This window comes from Chlorocebus sabaeus, chromosome 17 (genome assembly GCF_047675955.1).
Source record: "Chlorocebus sabaeus isolate Y175 chromosome 17, mChlSab1.0.hap1, whole genome shotgun sequence".
In the NCBI taxonomy this organism is placed as follows: domain Eukaryota; kingdom Metazoa; phylum Chordata; class Mammalia; order Primates; family Cercopithecidae; genus Chlorocebus; species Chlorocebus sabaeus.
Genome location: NC_132920.1, coordinates 42,040,468 through 42,060,117, shown reverse-complemented (window position 1 = coordinate 42,060,117; position 19,650 = coordinate 42,040,468). Strand labels below are relative to the sequence as shown.

At 40.7% G+C, this 19,650-nt stretch overlaps 1 protein-coding gene across 6 annotated transcripts in view; it reads left to right on the top strand.

Moving 5' to 3' along the window:
- The window catches only part of USP49 (ubiquitin specific peptidase 49), a 109,413-nt gene that overhangs the window by 15,510 nt on the left and 74,253 nt on the right, over positions 1-19,650 (top strand). For 5 of the 6 annotated variants that reach the window (XM_038006078.2, XM_007972594.3, XM_038006076.2 and 2 more), the window contains one exon: positions 10,627-10,700. The gene's annotated coding sequence lies outside the window, so the exon portion shown is untranslated. Of the gene's footprint in view, positions 1-8,065; positions 8,210-10,626; positions 10,701-19,650 lie in introns of those variants that run through there. The other variant, XM_073005960.1, reaches the window with a different exon arrangement.

Genomic DNA, 19,650 nt, shown 5'->3' with positions numbered 1-19,650 from the left:
TTTATCCTGGGATCTACTTCCCTCATATCCTGGGTATTTCCTTTGCCTTCTTATGGAGAACCCCCTGTTTTCCTGGACTTGGTATCTTTCTCCTTTGTTGTTTATATTTTAATTTGTGTGGAGCATGTCCCCCAGAGTTCCTGAGAAAAAGATACATGAGATGTTAATTTGTTTGGGATTCTGCATATATGAAAATGTCTTTATTTTCTTTTATACTTGATTTATAGTTTACCTGGGTATAGAATTCTAGATAAGAGAATATTTTCTATTTTCTCTGAGTTTATCAGGCATCACGCTATTGGCTTCTAGCTTCTGTTGCTGTCGATGAGAAGTCTGATGATGTTCTGATTCTTGACTATTTTTTTCCTCCCTGGAAATGTTCTGAAATTTTAATACAATTAGCCTCATCCTAGGCCTTGTTTTGTATGTTATGCTGGACACTTGGAGGGCCTTTTCAATTTGGTAACAGACTTTTCAGTTCTGGGAAATTTTCTTGAATTCTTTTTTTTTTGAGACGGAGTCTCGCTCTGTCTCCCAGGCTGGAGCGCAGTGGCCCTATCTCGGTTTACTGCAAGCTCTGCCTCCTGGGTTCAGACCATTCTCCTCCCTCAGCCTCCCGAGTAGCTGGGACTACAGGCGCCCACCACCACGCCTGGCTAATTTTTGTATTTTTTTAGTAGAGACGGAGTTTCACCTTCTTAGCCAGGATGGTCTCCATCTCCAGACCTCTTGATCCGCCCGCCTCGGCCTCCCAAAGTGCTGGGATTACAGGCATGAGCCACCGCACCCAGCCTGAATTCTTAAATTCTAACCAATCCCTTCCTTTTCCTCCTTGCCCCCCGTTTTCTCTGTTCTTCCTCTCAAACTCTTAATACTTGTGTTTGGAATTTCTAGACTGATGATTCCTTTAATTTTCTTTACCTATTTCCCGTGTTTTTGTCTCTTTATTCTGCTTTCTGGGGGGTGTCTTGAACTTCATCTTAAGACCTTTCTAATTAGTTTTATATTTATGCTGTCATATTTTTAATATTCAATAGTTTTTTTTTCTGTGAATGTTGCTTTTTAGTAGCTTTTTCTAGTAGCATTATTTTTGTTTCATAGATGGGCTAGCTGTTCTCTGAACGTGTTCTTTCCTCAGCTTTCTGTAAAATCTGTGTTTCCTTAAAATACCTTACTTGTTCATTTCATTTATTTTGATCTTTCATTTAGGGAATTTCGTTAAAAGTATAGCTTTGGCTGTTTTACTCATATTCAGGAGTGAGCCACGAGAAACTGAAAGCTGGATTTGCCCGAGTGGCAGCTTCTAAAAGTTAACTGGTGGTTTTCATTGTAAGCTGATTAGTCAAGGACCCATATTCTTTGAGAGGACACCTCTAACAGTCAGTATTTGTGCTCTTCTCTTGACCAGGTTCATCCCCAGAAAGAATGTTCCTGTTATCTGCTTAGGGCTTACAAACCTGGCTGCAACATTTGGGAAGCTGAGTGGGGAAAATGGCTAGGGATGTCTCACCTTTCAGGATATCAACTTTCTCTTAATCACCATCTTTTTTAGACTGGTGGGCCTGCCCCTAGTTGTGCCTAGTCCAGAGTCTCTCTGGTAATCTTTCCAGAGAACAAACCTCCCATCCTCTGCCCAGCAGCTGCTTGGAGACAGGGTGGCAATCTAGGGATAGAACTTTTACCCCATTCTTTTTTAGCCTTGTCTGCTATCCCCACTTTCAGAGGCATTTTGAGTTTTTCTGGTTTGTCTTAGCACAATTCAGTTTGCTTTGGGCTTCTCCTTAACATAGGGAGACCCTCCATCTCTACATAAAACTAAAAAAAAATTAGCCAGGTGTGGTGGCATGCGCCTGTGGTCCCAGCTACTTGGGAGGCTGAGGTGAAAGGATAGCTTGCACCCTGGAGTTTGAGGCTGCAGTGAGCCATAATTGCGCTACTGCACTCCAACCTGGGCGACAGAGCAAGACCCTGTTTCAAAAACAAAACATAGAGGCAGGGTCTCACTGTGTTGGCCAGGCTGGTCTCAAACTGCTGGCCTCAAGCAGTCCTCCCATGCTTGCCTCTGAAAGTGCTGGGATTATAGGCATGAGCCACCATACCTGTCTGACCTATGTTTAAAGTTAGAAACCATTTTTGTAGGATAAGTGCAGATTCACAGTTGAGTAACTTCTCAAACAAGGCTAACTTCCAACTAAGTTTTACCACAGGCAAAAAACCTACTTAAATAAATTGTATGTTCCTTGCCACTGATGTAGGGATACTAGAATTGCAGCAATTCAAAGCAATTATCTTGGGCCTACGTGTTGCTGCTTCCTTGCTGTGTGATCCTGGGTCATTTCCTAACGAAATTGGGCCCTCTGTGCTTCATGCTGTAAAATGCTGCTGATACCCACCTCATTGTGAGAATTAACTGAGCAAGTGTACATGAAAACACCTCACACAATATGGTATCTAGGAGGAAGTATAATATTCATAAACCTCTTATTAAAATTGTTGCTTTGCTAACAAAATTACTGTATAATATTTATAAGAAGTGCTTGATAATGACAGAATTAATGATTTTAATGTATGCTGACAGACTGAACTCTACCAATTAATATTTATTATATGTGGGACATATAAGAAGCAGGATTAGCTTTAAGCAGAGTGATAAAGTAGAAACTATATAAAAGGTGATCTTTGTGGCTGATGCTGCTGCTCTACAAACTAAATGGGATTTGGTATTGTTTTTATTTGCATTTATCTTGGATGACTGAGGAGAATGCAAGCACATTCCTTTGCTCTCAGGTCATGTTATTTTTTGGTGAGAAGAACTCCCAATCTGGCTAAGATCGTATGTCTTTTAGTTCTTATTAAGCTGTCAGTTAAAATTGTAAAGACCCAGATACCCAACACATTTTAGGATTCTTGAATTCTACCTGAATGATGAAGCTCTTTTATCCCAGCCTGCCCCAGAACATCTGGGATGTTTGAATGTCAGTGTTTCTTTTTGCTAGAATAATGATCTAAAGTGTTTGCTTTCTTTGGTAGCAAAGAAAGAATACCTAACATATGTACAGCTCTTGCCAGTTTATAATGCACTTACACACATTTTCTTATTTGATCTTTGCAACTCTTTTGGAAGAAAGTAGAGCTGATGTTATATGCTTTACAAATGAGAAAGTAGGGATTCTCAAGACGTTAGTGAATTGCCCAAGGTCACACTGGTAATAAGTAGATAACCTGGACCTTAAACTGAAGCCATCTCATTCTAAATCTAAGGCTTTTTCAATCTTTCGTGCTCATATATCCCTTACACATTAACAGATCCATCTAGTATCTTATTACATATGGAAGACAATCAACAGGGCAAGTGGATTCCTAAAGCCATTTTGATCCTAGTCATCATACAGCCATTTAGAGAAGGAAATTTATGATGTGGGGCCTGGCCATCTTTCAGTCAGACTCTGGATCTTTTATGTATCATTGTAATGATCCCAAATTGTTTTTATTTAAGACAGCTAAAACGGCCAGGCGTGATGGCTTACGCCTGTAATCCCAGCACTTTGGGAGGCCGAGGCGGGTGGATCACGAGGTCAGGAGTTTGAGACCAGCCTGGCCAACGTGGCAAAACCCTGTCTCTACTAAAAATACAAAAATTAGCCGGGTGTGGTGGCAGGTACCTGTAATCCAGCTACTTGGGAGGCTAAGGCAGGAGAATCGCTTAAACCCAGGAGGTAGAGGTTGCAGTGAGCTGAGATCATGCCATTGCATTCCAGCTTTGGCAACAAGAGCAAGACTCCGTCTCAAAAAAAAAAAAAAAAAAAAAGAAGCAAGCTAAAACAATATGATAATTTTTTTTCTAATACAAAAATATATGTGTGGAGAGATGATAAAATTACCATTAGCAGTGGTAAATATCACATGAAGTTTTTAATGAAAATAGGTACTTAAGAGCTGGGCAGGGTGGCACATGCCTGTAGTCCCAGCTACTTGGGAGGCTGAGGTGGTAGGGTCGCTTGCACCCTGGAGTCTGGAGTTCAAGACCAGCCTGGGCAACATAGTGAGACCCTGTCTGTAAAAAAAAGTATTTTATAAATGTTAGGCAGCATATTGCCTAGGAAGTAAAATTTAAGATAAATGTAAAAAATGGGATCCTCAGCCCAGCATGGTGGTGGCCCACATCTATAATCCCAGCACTTTTGTAGGCCTGGGCAGATCACTTGAGGCCAGGAGTTCAAGACCAACCTGGACAACATGGTGAAACCCTGTCTCTACTAAAAATACAAAAATTACCTGGATGTGGTGGCGCGAACCTGTAATCCCAGCTACTTGGGAGGCTGAAGCATGCAAATTGCTTACCTGGGAGGCAGAGGTTGCAGTGAGCTAAGATCATGCCACTACCCTCCAGCCTGGGCAACAGAGTGAGATTGTCTCAAAAAAAAAAAAAACCCCGGGATCCCCTATCAGTGATTCATTTGACCAGCAGTATATGTTAGTATGTCCTTTGTACTATGTACTATGCTATGTCAACAGGACACAATAATGGATGATAAATAATCCTTCCTCCCAGGAATCTCACAGTCTAGATTACCATTCCATGTATACTGTAAATACAGCTTTGTGGACTGCATTTCTGTTTAATGGTGAGGAAGCATTTTAATAAATAGCTTCTAAGAAGTCAATTCATGTGGCAAATGAACAGCACTATTACCACCTAGATTATTCTGAATCATAGTCAAAATGTGTAAATGCAATCCTTCTACCCTTTGTATTTCACAATAATTCAAAAATCTCTGTTTTACAGTTTCTGTGCAGAGGCCTTGAGCTTGAACTTAAACCATTATTGAGAGCCATAAATGGACAAAACCCATGGCAAACTAATACTTTTGAATCTTAGTAAAGTCAGCAGATCTTGAACCTTTTTTTCATGCTTTCTGTGTGGTGCACTGAAATGTAAAATGTTATATGTTTCTTATTTACTCTGGGCAATATGTACAAAATTTTAGAATTTTAAATTTGAGTGGGACTGGAGATAACATAATTAATCAGTGGCAGAGTGTGGACTAAAACCCAGGCTTCCTGATACCTAGTTTAGTTCTCTTCCTGCTATCCTGTACTGGGCTTCCTAATTTAGCAGCCAAGAGAGATTTAATTGTAATTGCTGATTGTGGTCTCCTTAAAATTTTAAAGTTTTCTTTATTTAACTGTAAATGCATGTAAATTTTTTCTTTATTTAGTTGTGTGAATTTCCTCTGCCTTGTGTCTTCCAAGGCGTTTGGGCTGTTTTAACTTCAATTACGGCTGGTTGCAGTGGCTCACGCCTATAATCTCAAAACTTTCAGAGGCCGAGGCTGGCGGATCACGAGGTCAGGAGTTCGAGACCATCCTGGCCAACATGGTGAACCCCCTCTTTACTAAAAATACAAAAATTAATCAGGTGTTTAACGCACCTGTAGTCCCAGCTACTTGGGAGGCTGAGGCAGAAGAATCACTTGAACCCAGGAGGCGGAGGCTGCAGTGAGCCGAGATCGTGCCACTGTACTCCAGCCTGGGTGACAGAGCAAAGCTCTGTCTTAATTTAAGAAAAAAAAAAAGTTCAATTAGATGGTTGATCATTTATGATTTAAAAAGTCATTTATGACATTGACTTAAAAATATGTTATTCTTATAGACTTTGTACCACAATGCAGAGAAAGTATCTAATTCAGGTTTTGAGCCATTGATTCATTGGCAGTGACAATGAGGATATGTTTCCACTCCAAAACAGGATTAGATGCAACTTCCTAGATTATTATAGACTGCCTTGCCTACTCTCAACGGCTGTCTTGAGGCACCGAGGGAATATGCGTGGAAGCACTTTGAAACACATAAGTGACATAATAGTATGTTTTGCTTTCATTCATGAATCTTCTAATTGTATATTAGAGACTTTTTGTTGTAAGACATTTTGCTATGTGAGCTTATAGATTGAAATAGATTTGGGGCTGAGTGTGGTGGCTCACACCTGTAATCCCAGCACTTTGGGAGGCTGAGATGGGGTAGATCACGAGGTCAGAAGTTTGAGAACAGCCTGACCAATATGGTGAAACCCCATCTCTACTGAAAATACAAAAATTAGCCAGGTGTGGTGGCACGTGCCTGTAATCCCAGCTACTCAGGAGGCTAAGGCAGGAGAATCACTTGAACCCGGGAGGCGGAGGTTGCAATGAGCCAAGATGGTGCCACTACACTCCAGCCTGGGCGAAAGAGTGAGACTCCGTCTCAAAAAAAAAAAAAAGAAATGGATTTGGATAGGCCAAAAATGTGACTGGGTCAAGGAAAACACTTAAATCCATCAAGGCCTTGCTATTAGTAAAATTATGGAGTGTGTGGGTAGTGGAAAATAAGTATAGTGTGCTAGTGCCTTAGAATGTAAAGGGAAATAATAGGCAGACTAGAAAATTTTGTCTGTGTTTCGTATCCAGCCTCTCCATTCTTTGGTCAGTATGTACTGAAGCACCTACTAAGGACAAGGCACTTTTTCAGACATCAAAGGTATTACTATCACAATAAGTAAGACACGATGCTATTTCTGTCCTCCAGGAGCTTACAGGGCAAGGCACTTACAGATGAGATACAGCATAGGTTAATAAATGTTTGTAGTTTGGAATGTGCCACGTTATTGAGCTTGCTGAAAAAGGTGTAATCTTGGTTAAGTTTATTTACTGACTTAAACGTTATTAATATTCTCTTGGTCCACTTTTTAAACTTTAAAACATATAAAATATACATTAAAATATTTTTAGATATAAAATATATTTTAAAATATATAACTATATCATAAAATAAGATATATAACTATATCATAAAATATTTTAAGATATATAACTATATCTTAAAATATTTTAAAATATATAACTAAATCTTAAAATATATATAGATAGTATATTTATGTGTATTTTTAAGATAACAGGTCTATTCTACTTGGTAAGTCATCTGAACATTCCATACCTTACTACATTAATATTAGAGAGCTATCAAAGAAAGGGCATTGCTGCTGTGATGTCACCCAGAAGTTAGTTTTTGGTGCCTGCCTCCCGCCTGCCTGCCTGCCTGCCTGCCTGCCTGCCTTCTTTCCTTCCTTCGTTCCTCCCTCCCTCCCTGCCCCTCTCCTTCCCTTCCTCCCTCCCCCCCTTCCCTCCCTCCCCTCCTTCCCTCCCTCCTTCCCTCCCTCCCTCCCTCCCTCCTTTCTTCCTTCCTTCCTTCCTTCCTTCCTTCCTTCCTTCCTTCCTTCCTTCCTTCCTTCCTTTCTTTCTTTCTTTCTTTCTTTCTCTTTCTGTCTTTCTGTCTCTCTTTCTGTCTTTCTGTCTTTTGACAAGGTGTCGCTCTGTCACTCAGGGTGGAGTGCAGTGGTACAATCACACACAACTCACTGCAGCCTTGACCTCCTGGTCTCAAGTGATCTTCCTGTCTTAGCCTCCCAAGTAGCTGGGACTACAGACTTGTGCCAAAACACACAGCAAATTATTTTTTGTAGAGGTAGGGTCTCCCTGTGTTGCCTAGGCTGGTCTCAAGCTCCTGGGCTCAAGTAATCCTCCTGTCTTGGCCTTCCAAAGTGCTGGGATTGCAGACGTAAGCCACTGCTCGCAGCCTGTTATATTTCTAAAGAGCAGAAACCTGGGTTTGAATCCTTGCCTTGCCACTTGTTAGCTGTGGAACTTATGTATGCCACAGTTTCCTCATCTGTAAAATTGGAATAAAAATATCTACCTCACAAGGATGTTGTGAGGATTGAATTTGTTAATATATGTAACAGCACTTAACTGTGTTTCTGGCACACATTAAACACCATTATCAGTGTTGCTGGCTATAATAATAATCATCACCATCATCATCATTGTTATTATTTGGCAGAATAAGAGTAAATTGGGTAAGGTTTCAAGAATGGATTTTCTCCTTTTCAAGCCCTGAAAATTGCTTTAAACCAAAGGTAGATAAAGGAAGGGAATTAAACCTTTGTTGATCATCAGCTATACGCCAGGCGGTACACTGGTTTTTTACTTGCGTTCTCATTTATTCCTTACACCAGTGCTGTGAAGTAGATTAGAAAACAGGCTCGGAAAAGTTAAGGAAGGTGTTTTAATAAATGGACACCATGATGATGACTGGTCTCAGTTACTCCACATCATGTGCTCTTTTCTTGCATGAGCCAGACAGCCCCTGAGAATTCAGCATGTTTCAGTAACAGGTAAGCTTGGAATATGGCCTCCTGACTTTGGGAACTTCCTTTCTAATGACCGTTTAAAGGGATGTCATCCACATTTTTAGTTAGTTCCTACTGTAGTGATTTGTTTTATATGTCTGTAATTTCACTTCCCACCCATTTAAAAGTATATTGCAGTAGTGTAAATGATACAAGTGGGACCTGGATAGAAAATATTTGAACTGTGGAATCTTATTAATAGTTTTCAGCATTGAGCTGATTTATTATAATTTCCCAGTGTTCAAGATCACCATCGTAATTATTGAAGTTGCTAATCTTCACATTTATTAATATAACTTTCCTAGGGCTTTAAGCCTAAACTCCATATGGTTACGTACATATCCTAGGTGCTACTTGGTATGGAACTGATTATTATAGGCAGCTTTGGGGGAGCATCCCAAATTAATTGGAATAACTTGGTTTTAAATGTAATTAAGTTAAATTTAAATTTTTTGGTGTTCTTATATTGAAAGTAGGGTCATTTGAGGGACATTTTATGGATGTGAAACCCCTATCCATAAAGTGTCAGCTTAGCTTTTCATGGATATGGTTGCCTCAGAACCCCCAACCCAGAACTAGAAGTTGTAAGCTTTCCCTAAAAATATTTATTTGCTGGGTTTCATGAACTTGTAACCTCTTATGCTTCCTGGGACCTACTTTCTGGCCTCATGCCACTGATTTGCACCATAGTGCACCCACATGTGAAACTTGGCTCCCTCTTTGATTTTCAGAAAGGCACTATTCACACAGGGCATTTGCAGATTTTGTGTACCTACCTGAAGAAAGGGGCAAAATAGAGGTGGAGTGAGCCTTACTTTGCATTAATGCAAACAACTTCCCTAGTAAAACATTCCTGTTCTTAAAATGTTTTCAGACCTCCCTTGACCCAAGAGCTTCACCCCCACCTAATCCCAGCTCTGCTCCATTATACTAACTCTTTTCTTCTTATTCTTTCCCTCTCCTCCTCATTCTTCTCCCCATTCCTTTCAGTGATATAAAACCCAATTCTTCCCTGTCTAATGCAGAGCAATTTCCCTTTCTTGACAACCATTCTAGGATCTTGACAGCCAGCCACTCTGCAGCAAACCACCTACTCCAAGGGAACTGTACATGAGTGATGGGAGCCCATATTATGGGAACATATTTTCTTTTCTTTTTTTTTTTTTTTGAGATGGACCTCACTCTGCCGCCCAGGCTGGAGTGCAGTGGCACGATCTCAGCTCACTGCAAGCTCCGCCTCCCGGATTCACACCATTCTCTTGCCTCAGCCTCCTGAGTAGCTGGGACCACAGGTGCCTGCCGCCATGCCCTGCTAATTTTTTTTTTTTTTTTTTTTTGTATTTTTAGTAGAGACTGGGTTTCAAGATGTTAGCCTGGATTGTCTTGATCTCCTGACCTCATGATCCGCCCGTCTTGGCCTCCGAAAGTTCTGGGATTACAGACATGAGCCACCGCACCCAGCCGGGAACATATTGTCTTTTTTCTTTTTTTAAAAAAAAATATATATATATTCTCCAATTATAAAACTTTTAATTAAAAAGTAAATTTTAATGTCAATAATGCAAACTTGTTAAGGGCAGAAAGATAACACATAAGGCTGTCACTTCACACTTGGAGGGTTGCGTAGCAGGCGCACAGAGGCGCTCCTCACTTCCCAGACGGGGCGGCGGGCGCCTGGCCGGGAACATATTTTCTTAAAGTTTCTTCCAAGAGGAAATCTGTGTTAGCTGTTAGGGTGACACAATAGAGAATCTTCTTTCCTCTTACAGTGGTGGCCCAGCTTGCCGATCTCAAGCTTAATACTGAGTCCTGCTTCCTGAAAAAGTGTCAGAAACCTTAAACATGCTTATACATGTAATTTGTCCAAATCATAAACTCTAGATGTCTTTGGCTAATATATTGTCCTTGTGTGCAGAATATATACCGCTTTTAAAGAAGCATGCCGCTTACATATAGGTCATAAACCCACTTAGCACAAAAGAGTCACCTCATGCCATCTTGTTATTTTATATTTCATTTATGCTGAAATAATTTTAGCTTTTGATATTCAGGTATTTTTGTTACTATGAATTTGTGTGTTTCTTTTCTGAGTTTCAGATTGTATGCAAATATAATGTGTAATTTTTAAGACCTAAAACAAATGCAGAAGTGCGTTTTTCAGGAAGTAAACCTTTAATACTTCCATTGATCAGTCTACCCATAAGTGACTGACTCTTTGGTTACTCTTAGCTAAAAAGAAAGATCACAGTTTTTTTCACTCTTACATCAGTTTTAAGGACTTGTCGGGAGTTTAATGCATTGTAATATACTGGTCCTTTTTTGAATTTGTAATTACGATTCATGAAATTGCTTTTTTCTTGCCGTGTATTAGCCCAGCCTTACAGATGGTTTCCCACTTGTAGGTAATAGAGAAGAGGAAACCTAACCAATGACTGTGGAATAATATGGAAGAAGATGGAAAAAACTTGTTTAATGGGTAAGAAATAAAAACTGTAATAAAACATTATTAATGAAAGCTATTTGTAGTAATAGTATTATGTGTGGCTGCGGTTGCCATACTATGAGAGTAACTGGTCAGTTACTGTTTGTCTCACTCCATTCTGAACTTTCACCGCTTACTTTCATCTTAACCTTGTGAATTTTTTAGTACCACGAATTAACTTAAGCTATGAGGGGACACAGCCATATTTGAAGTTAAAATGGGACCTAAAGACCAGCAACCATACTAAAACAAGTCTAGGATAGGTCTTGAAACTTATTGGTGGCAAGATAGAGCTCATATCTGTCATGACCTGTCAAGAATAATTATCTACCCCTTCTTTTTCTCCAAATGCTATCATTTGCTATGTTTGTCCCACCACGGGGATCCCATTCATTTGAGCAAGTGCAGATGTGTGTCTGGTGGTAATCAAATATAATTCTGCTTTGGGAGGTTGAGGTGGGAGGATGACTTGAGGCCAGGAATTCTTTTATTTATTTATTTAGTTTTGAGATGGAGTCTTGCTCTGTCACCCAGGCTGGAGTGCAGTGGTGTGATCTCAGCTCACTGCAACCTCTGCCTCGCGGGTGCAAGCAATTAATTCTCTTGCTTCAGCCTCCTAACTAGCTGGGACTATAGGCATCCGCCACGACCCCTGGCTAATTTTTGTAGAAACGGGGTTTCATGGTGTTGGCCAGGCTGGTCTTAAACTCCTGACCTCAAGTGATCTGCTCACCTTGTGCTGGGATGTGCCTCCTAAAGTGCTGGGATTACAGGTGTGAGCCACTGCGCCTGGCTGAGACCAGGAATTCTAGACAAGCCTGGGCAATATAGCAAGACCTCATCTGCACCAAAAAAAAATAAATAAATAAAAAGCCAGGTGTGATGGCTAGCTACCTGGGAGGCTAAGGTGAGAGTATTGCTTGAGCCCAGGGAACTGAGGCTGCAGCGAAGTATAATCATTCCACTGCCCTCCAGCCTGGGCAACAGAGTAAGACCTTCTTAAAGAAATAGGATTCTACAGAAAGCCCAGTAAAAGGTTTGACTAAGTTTATGAGATATAAAAGTTTTTTAAATTATGCAAGTTTATACATTCATGTCAATAATTTAAAACTACCAGATAACTACAATCCTCTACCTGAATCTTACCCTCCTCCCAGAATCTATAAGTATATGGCATGTATTTGTGCATCCTTCTTTGCCTAGTGGTTAAAAACATGGACTTGGAGCCAGACCGTTTTTAACCAGTCACTATTAACTTGACATTTGGGCATGTTATCTCTGTGCCTCAATTCCTTAGATATAAGGTGAGGACAATAAAATGCTATCTCATAGCAATTGATTTGTTAATCCATATAAAAAACTTGAAATAATGTCTGGAACGAAGTAAGTGTTTAGTAAATGTTAACTATGATTCTCATATGTATCCCAATTAGCATTTTTATGTACCAACCATCCACACATAAATTTTTCTCTGATACATTCTAAGAGTTAAACCATCTCAGATAAGGTTAAACATGGTGGCAAAAGCTTTTTAGTTTTTTTCATGAAAAATTTTCTTTTTGACTTCATCTCTAAGTATGCTGCTAGACTATGTGTGAGAATAAAGTTCTATACCTTTGCCTTTTACTGTATATCTTATGGTGTATATGATATTTATAGGCCAGGCGCGGTGGCTCAGCCTTTAATCCTAGCACTTTGGGAGGCCGAGACAGGTAGATCACGAGGTCAGGAGATCAAGACCATCCTGGCTAACACAGTGAAACCCCGTCTCTACTAAAAATACAAAAAACTAGCCGGGCGAGGTGGCGGGCGCCTGTAGTCCCAGCTACTCCGGAGGCTGAGGCAGGAGAATGGCGTGAACCCGGAAGGCGGAGTTTGCAGTGAGCTGAGATCCGGCCACTGTACTCCAGCCTGGGCGGCAGAGCGAGACTTCGTCTCAAAAAAAGAAAAAAAAAAAAGATATTTATATATAAATAAACAACTATCTTCAGGCTAACATAGGTTCATCTTGCCTGTAAAGGTGTCTTGTAAAGCAGGATACACAATTCTCTTGTTTCTAGATAGCTATGTCAAATGCTGTGTTGTGTTTCTGTCAATCTATTTTGAAGGATGTGCCTTCTTGAGTTTTTTTTCTTTTCTTTCTTTTTTTTTTTTTTTTTTTGAGATGGAGTCTTGCTCTGTAGCCCAGGCTGGAGTGCAGTGGCGCGATCTCAGCTCACTGCAACCTACACCTCCCGGGTTCACGACATTCTCCTGCCTCAGCCTCCCAAGTAGCTGGGACTACAGGCACCCGCCACCACACCAGGCTAATTTTGTTTCTGTATTTTTAGTAGAGACGGCGTTTCACCGTGTTAGCCAGGATGGTCTCGCTCTCCTGACCTCGTGATCTGCCTGTCTCGGCCTCCCAAAGTGCTGGGATTACAGGCGTGAGCCACCACACCCGGCCTCTATTTTTTTTTTGAGATAATCTTCCTCTCTTTCCCAGACTGGTATGCAGTGGTGCAGACTTGGTTCACTGCAACTTCCACCTCCCAGGTTTAAGCAATTCTTGTGCCTCAGCCTCCTGACTAGCTGGGATTATAGGTGTGTGCCACCGTGCCCAGCTAATTTTTGTATTTTTAGTAGAGATGGAATCTCGCTATGTTGGCCAGGCTGGTCTTGAACTCCTGGCCTCAAGTGATCCTACCTCGGCCTCCCGAAGTGCTGGGATTACAGGCATGAGCTACTGCATCCAGCCTGAAGTTTTTTTTTTTTTTTTCCTTTTTACACACAGGATCATAGTAGTTATTTTATTTTTTATTTAATTTAAAGAGACAGAGTCTTGCTGTACTACCCAGCTGGCCTTTAACTCCTAGACTCAAGTGATCCACCTTTCTGAGCCTCCTGAGTAGCTGGGACTATAGGTGCTCACCACTGTACCTGGGCTAGAATCATAGTAGTTTTGAACATATTTCTGATACTGTTTGTATGGCTTGTCAGCACTTTCTTAGGTGGTATAGACAATTAACTATTTTAAGAAGGAAGAACACTTAGAAACAGTAATCTATTTTTATTGTTTCCTGTTATCTCAGTGTTAAAATTAAAAAAAAAAAAAAAAAAAAGACTAGGAATAGAAACAGGCCAGGCATGGTCGCTCACGCCTGTAATCCCAGCACTTTGGGAGGCCGAGGCAGGTAGATCACCTGAGGTCAGGAGTTCAAGATCAGCCTGACCAACATGGTGAAACCCCATCTCTACTAAAAATACAAAAATTAGATGGATGTGGTGGCACACGCCTGTAATCCCAGCTACTCAGGAGGCTGAAGCAGGAGAATTTCTTGAACCCGAGAGGTGGAGGTTGCAGTGAGCCAAGATCGCACCATGGCACTCCAGCCTGGCAACAGCGAGAGACTCCGTCTCCAAAAATAAAATAAAATAAAAAATAAATAAATAAATAAAAACGGAAGTTAACATTTACTAGTATGTATTGTGTGTCAGACAATGTTTTAAGTGCCTTACTCATTTATTTATTATCTCATTTAATCCTGTCACTTATAAGGTAGATACTGTTATTGTCTTCATCTTAAAGCTGAGAAAAGTGAGGTGCAGATTGAGTAATTTGCCCAAAGTCACATTGCAAGTGGCAGCTTCAGGATTTAAACCTAGGCCTATGCTATTGACCAGGGAGTGCTGGCCTAGTTAATAACTCTTATAAGGTTTACTATGGTTGTGAGAATTTAAATAAGACATAAAAACCAAATATCTCCTGAAAAAGTCACCGTAACTATTGGGTTTTGTTTGCCTGTGTGAAGGAAAATTTGAAATCTTGTATTTTAAGTATGGGAAAAATGATATGAGATGATTATTCATAAATAATTATTTTTCTTGACCGTGCTTAAATGAATATTGCTGTTTTGCTTCATTATGAATCATTTATAGTAGATAGAAATTACCTAACTAAAGAACAACATATGTTTAGAAGGGATTAGAGTTGATTTGTAGATTGCCATTTAGCTGCTATTCATAGAAACATGCAGACAGAAAGATTGAACTGCGCAGCAGTTTGGAACTGATTGATAATTGGAAATTGGCTCTTTCATCCTGTTAAATAATATTTGAGTGACAGCAGAAAGTTGTACAGGAGATGAAAAGCCAGGAGAAAGGTGACTTACAGGTCATATAATTAGAATGTGATGGCCTAAAGAGTGAATGTGCATTAGCAATTGACATTTATATAGGAACTATGAGGAAGTGTTGTATGTGGTTTTTGTTCTGGGGTCTGACTTTTCTTCAAATAGCAATTCATTTCTTGTTAAAATATGGTGAAGTACAGAGTAAGTGACAGTTAAAGTAACAACAAGTACACTAATAAAATGTCTTGGCCCTCCTGTGAGTATGGTTGCAGGTAGTCAGTGATGTTTTCCTCTTTTTCTCTCCATCTTTTTTTACCCCTTTCCCTTGTTTGAGAATCTCTTCTGAATATTGATGAAAGTTATGGCTCTTATTGTACATATCTTTTAAAACAATGTCTTAAAGGGTGGTCTAGGGCCCCCTCAAGAACCTTTCAGGGGCTGATGAAGTTAAAACAATTTTCCTAACAATTCTAGAATTTCTACCCTCATTCTTTTACAAGTGTGCAATGAAGTTTTCCAGAGGCTACATAATGTACAATTGACTGAACGCATAAGCAGATAGGAGAATATAGCTGTTTTCCTTAACCTAGACTTTAAAAGATTAACAAAAATGTAAAGTAAGGCGACTCTTCTCATTAGATTTCCTGTGATAAGCCCTGTGGTTTCTTTCTATCTCAGAACATTGTAATGATCCCAGTGTGGGCTGAAAGTCATGATGTCTCTCCCACTGATAAGTACCAAACTCAGCATGTTGTTTGTATGAGTTGCTCCCAACTTTGGACAGGCCCTTTCATGTTCTTTCAACCTTTTGTTTTACAGTATTAACTGAACACCTACTGTGTTCTAGCCCTGTTCTATTAAAGCAAAAAAATCTCTACCCTCATGGAGCTTATGTGCTATTAACAGCTTCCATTTTAGCCTTTGAGTTCTTTGCCTAGACACAGTTGCCTCTTTAGGGGAATCTCAGAGTTGATAGCACTAGTGTGTCTCAGTGGCTGAGTGCTGAGGATAGAGTGGCTTGACATTTTACGAATTTTGATTATTAAAAAAGGCACCATACAGGGCTGGGCGCAGTGGCTCACACCTGTAATCCTAGCACTTTGGGAGGCTGAGGTGGGTGGATCACGGGGTCAGGAGATCGAGACCATCCTGACTAACACTTTGAAACCCCATCTCTACTAAAAATACAAAAATTAGCTGGATGTGGTGGTGGGCGCCTGTAGTCCCAGCTACTTGGGAGGCTGAGGCAGGAGAATTGCTTGAACCTGGGAGGCGGAGGTTTTTCTGTGAGCCGAGATCGCGCCATTGCACCCCAGCCTGGCGACAGAGGGAGACTCTGTCTCAAAAAAAAAATAAAGGCGTGCTTTGGAAGGTTGAGGTGGGAGGATTGCTTGAGGTCAGGAGTTCTTTTTTTTTTTTTTTTTTGAGACGGAGTTTCGCTGTCACCAAGGCTGGAGTGCTATGGCGCAATCTTGGCTCACTGCAAGCTCTGGTTCCCGGGTTCACACCATTCTCCTGCCTCAACCTCCAAAGAAGCTGGGACTACAGGCGCCCACCACCATGTCTGGCTAATTTTTTGTATTTTTTAGTAGAGACGGGATTTCACCATGTTAGCCAGGATAGTCTCGATCTCCTGACCTCGTGATCCACCCGCCTCGGCCTCCCAAAGTGCTGGGATTACAGGCGTAAGCCACCATACCCGGTGAGGTCAGGAGTTCTACACCATCCCGGGCAACATAGTTAGACCTTGACTCTGGGGGGGAAGAAAAAGGCCAGGCATGGTGGCATGCACCTATAGTCCTAGCTACTCAGGAAGTTGAGGCAGGAGGGTAGCTTGAGCTCAGGAGTTCGAGGTTACAGTGTGCTATAATCACATCACTGCACTTAAGCCTGGGCAATAGAGCAAGACCCCGTCTCTTAAAAAACAAAAAACAAAAAAACAAACAAACAAAAAAAAACAAGCCAAGCATGGTGGCCTCATACCTATAATCCCAGTATTTAGGGAGGCAGAAGCCAGAGGATTGCTTGAACCCAGGAGTTTGAGACCAGCCTGGGCAATATAGTGTGACCCGCTCTCCAAAAATAAAAATAAATAAAAACACAATAAAGGCACAACATGGTTTAGGATTTTTCAAATTTTACGTGGAACCCCAGAGTAACAATAAAGATGGGCCTGTCCTCTTATTCTTGTGGTTGATTTTACCTTGTTTTGCTTTCAGAGTTAGTGCTAGTTTTGTCAAGAAATAAAGAAAATGAGGGCTGGGCGCGGTGGCTTATGCCTGTAATCCCCGCACTTTGGGAGGCTGAGGCGGGTGGATCACCTGAGGTCAGGAGTTCAAGACCAGCCTGGCCAACATGGTGAAACCCCATCTCTACAAAAAATTCAAAAATTAGCCGGGCATGATGGCGGGTGCCTGTAATCCCAACTACTTGGGAGGCTGAGGCAGGAGAATTGCTTGAACCCAGGAGGCAAAGGCTGCAACAAGCCGAGATTGCACCACTGCACTCCAACCTGGGCGACAGAGCAAAACTCCGTCTCAAAAATAAATAAAGAAAAAAAGAAAATGAGATACCAATGGATGTTAAATTTATTCTTTTTTTTTATTTTATTTGAAGAAAAATATTCTTAAATGCATGAGATTTTCTTTTCCTGGTGAGTTGCTCCCCAAACCCTATAATTTATTTAATAGACTTTTTTACAAAAAGATATGACTTGGCTCATTAGATTGAGTCACTTAATACCGAGTTGAAGGTTAACTAATATGGCTGTCAGACTCTTTGCTCACTGGCTAGATGTCTGTCTTATCACTCACTAACTTCAGCCATTTCTAAATACTGACAACTGGAATACCATTAGAATATTAATGGAAAAAGAAACTGACATTTAAAACATGAATGACCCAAATTTTTTTCCAAAGATTATTTTAATTTTAAAATACACTTTAATAGAAACTTTTTTTTTTTAATTGGGTGGCATTTTGGCCTTCCCTTCATTGAAGGTATGAAAGGAGATTTTTTGTTTTGTTTTGTTTTGTTTTGAGACGGAGTCTCACTCTGTCACCTAGGCTGGAGTGTAATGGCGCCATCTCTGCTGACTTCAATCCCCACCTCCCGAGTTCAAGTGATTCTTGTGCCTCAGCCTCCTGAGTAGCTGCAGTTACAGGCAAGTGCCACCATGCCTGGCTAATTTTTGTATTTTTAGTAGAGACCGGGTTTCACCATGTTGGCCAGGCTGGTCTTGAACTCCTCACCTCAGGTGATCCACCTGCCTCGGCCTCCCAAAGTGCTGGGATTACTTTGGGAGGCATGAGCCACTGCGCCCAGCCCTATTTTTTCTGTCCTTATGAATTTATGCCCTTTTAAAAACCCCTTTGTTGTGATTTTAAGAGAGAAAAGCGGTAAATATATTCATTCTGCTTTGTTTTACTGGAAGCCCAGGGTTTAACATATATTATCAAGTGCATGCAAAATACTAAGACTTGTGTTAGACATTTGATCTTTTCTCTAATTTAAAAATCCCGTCAAATTATGTTGAGGTTTATGGCCAGGTGTGGTGGCTCAGGAAATCCCAGCACTTTGAGAGGCTGAGGTGGTAGGATTGGTTGAACCCAGGAATGAACCCAGGAATTTGAAACCAGCCTGGGAGACACAGCAAAACTGTGTCTCTACAAAAAAAAAAAAAAAAAAAAAAAAAATTACAAACATTAGCCAGGTGTGGTGGCACATGCCTGTAATCCCAGCTGCTCAAAGGGCTGAGGTGGGATGGTCACCTGAGCCTGAGGAGGTCAAGGCTGCAGTGAGCTGTGATCATGCCACTGCACTTCAACGTGGGTGAGGGTGAATGAAAAACAAACAAACAAACAAATAAATAAATATTGAGGTTTAGAAAATTCATTTACATTAATGTTCATCTAATTTTTTGAGCACCTTTTATATGCTAGGTACTATCACATACATTATTTTATATAATCACATCAACTCTGTGAGAACATTAAGACAAATTCAGGAAAGTTAAATAATAAATTTAAGTTATACTGTGCCTAGCTATTGGATATCAGATAGCTGATGTGGTTTTTAAGCAGGGGAATCAGTATAGAATGAAAATGCCATTTTTGTTTAATACCCATGATAATACTTAAGATTTACTGTAGTAGATCCAGAAAGATTGGAGGCATCAAGATCCACTAGCAGTTAAAACAGTAATAATGCAGGCATGCAGTGCAAGGACAGATTTGGGGCAAGGGGATAGCAGTGGAAATGGGGAGGGTGACGAGGTTCAAGAAGTCAAGAAGCAAGGGGGGCATTTGAATTCATACTTTTAAATGAGCTATCATAACAGAGAGCCTAGACTAGGATCTAATACTCCCCTTTCTGAATACAAATTAGTAGGCTTTGTAACTGACTTGATTGTGACATGAATAAGGAGTTAAAGAGAAAGTCAGGTTTTCACGTCAGGTAAATAGGAGTGCCATATCTAGAACTGGAGGAAGGTGGAAAGAAGTGCTGAATTAAGGAGCAGTTAGTACATTCAAATATTATGCGTGAGAGGCCAGCTTAAGCGTGAGAGCAGATTACAGGCTGCTGTGGCTCATGCCTGTAATCCCAACAGTTTGGGAGGCTGAGATGGGCAGATTGCTTGAGGCTAAGAGTTTGAGACCAGCCTGGCCAACCTGGTGAAACCCCATCTCTAATAAAAAACAAAAAAAATTAGCCAGGTGTGGTAGAGCATGCCCATAATCCCAGCTACTCTGGAGGCTGAGGCATGAGAATTGCTGTAACCTGGGAGGTGGAGGTTGCAGTGAGCCGAGATCACACCATTGCGCTCCAGTCTG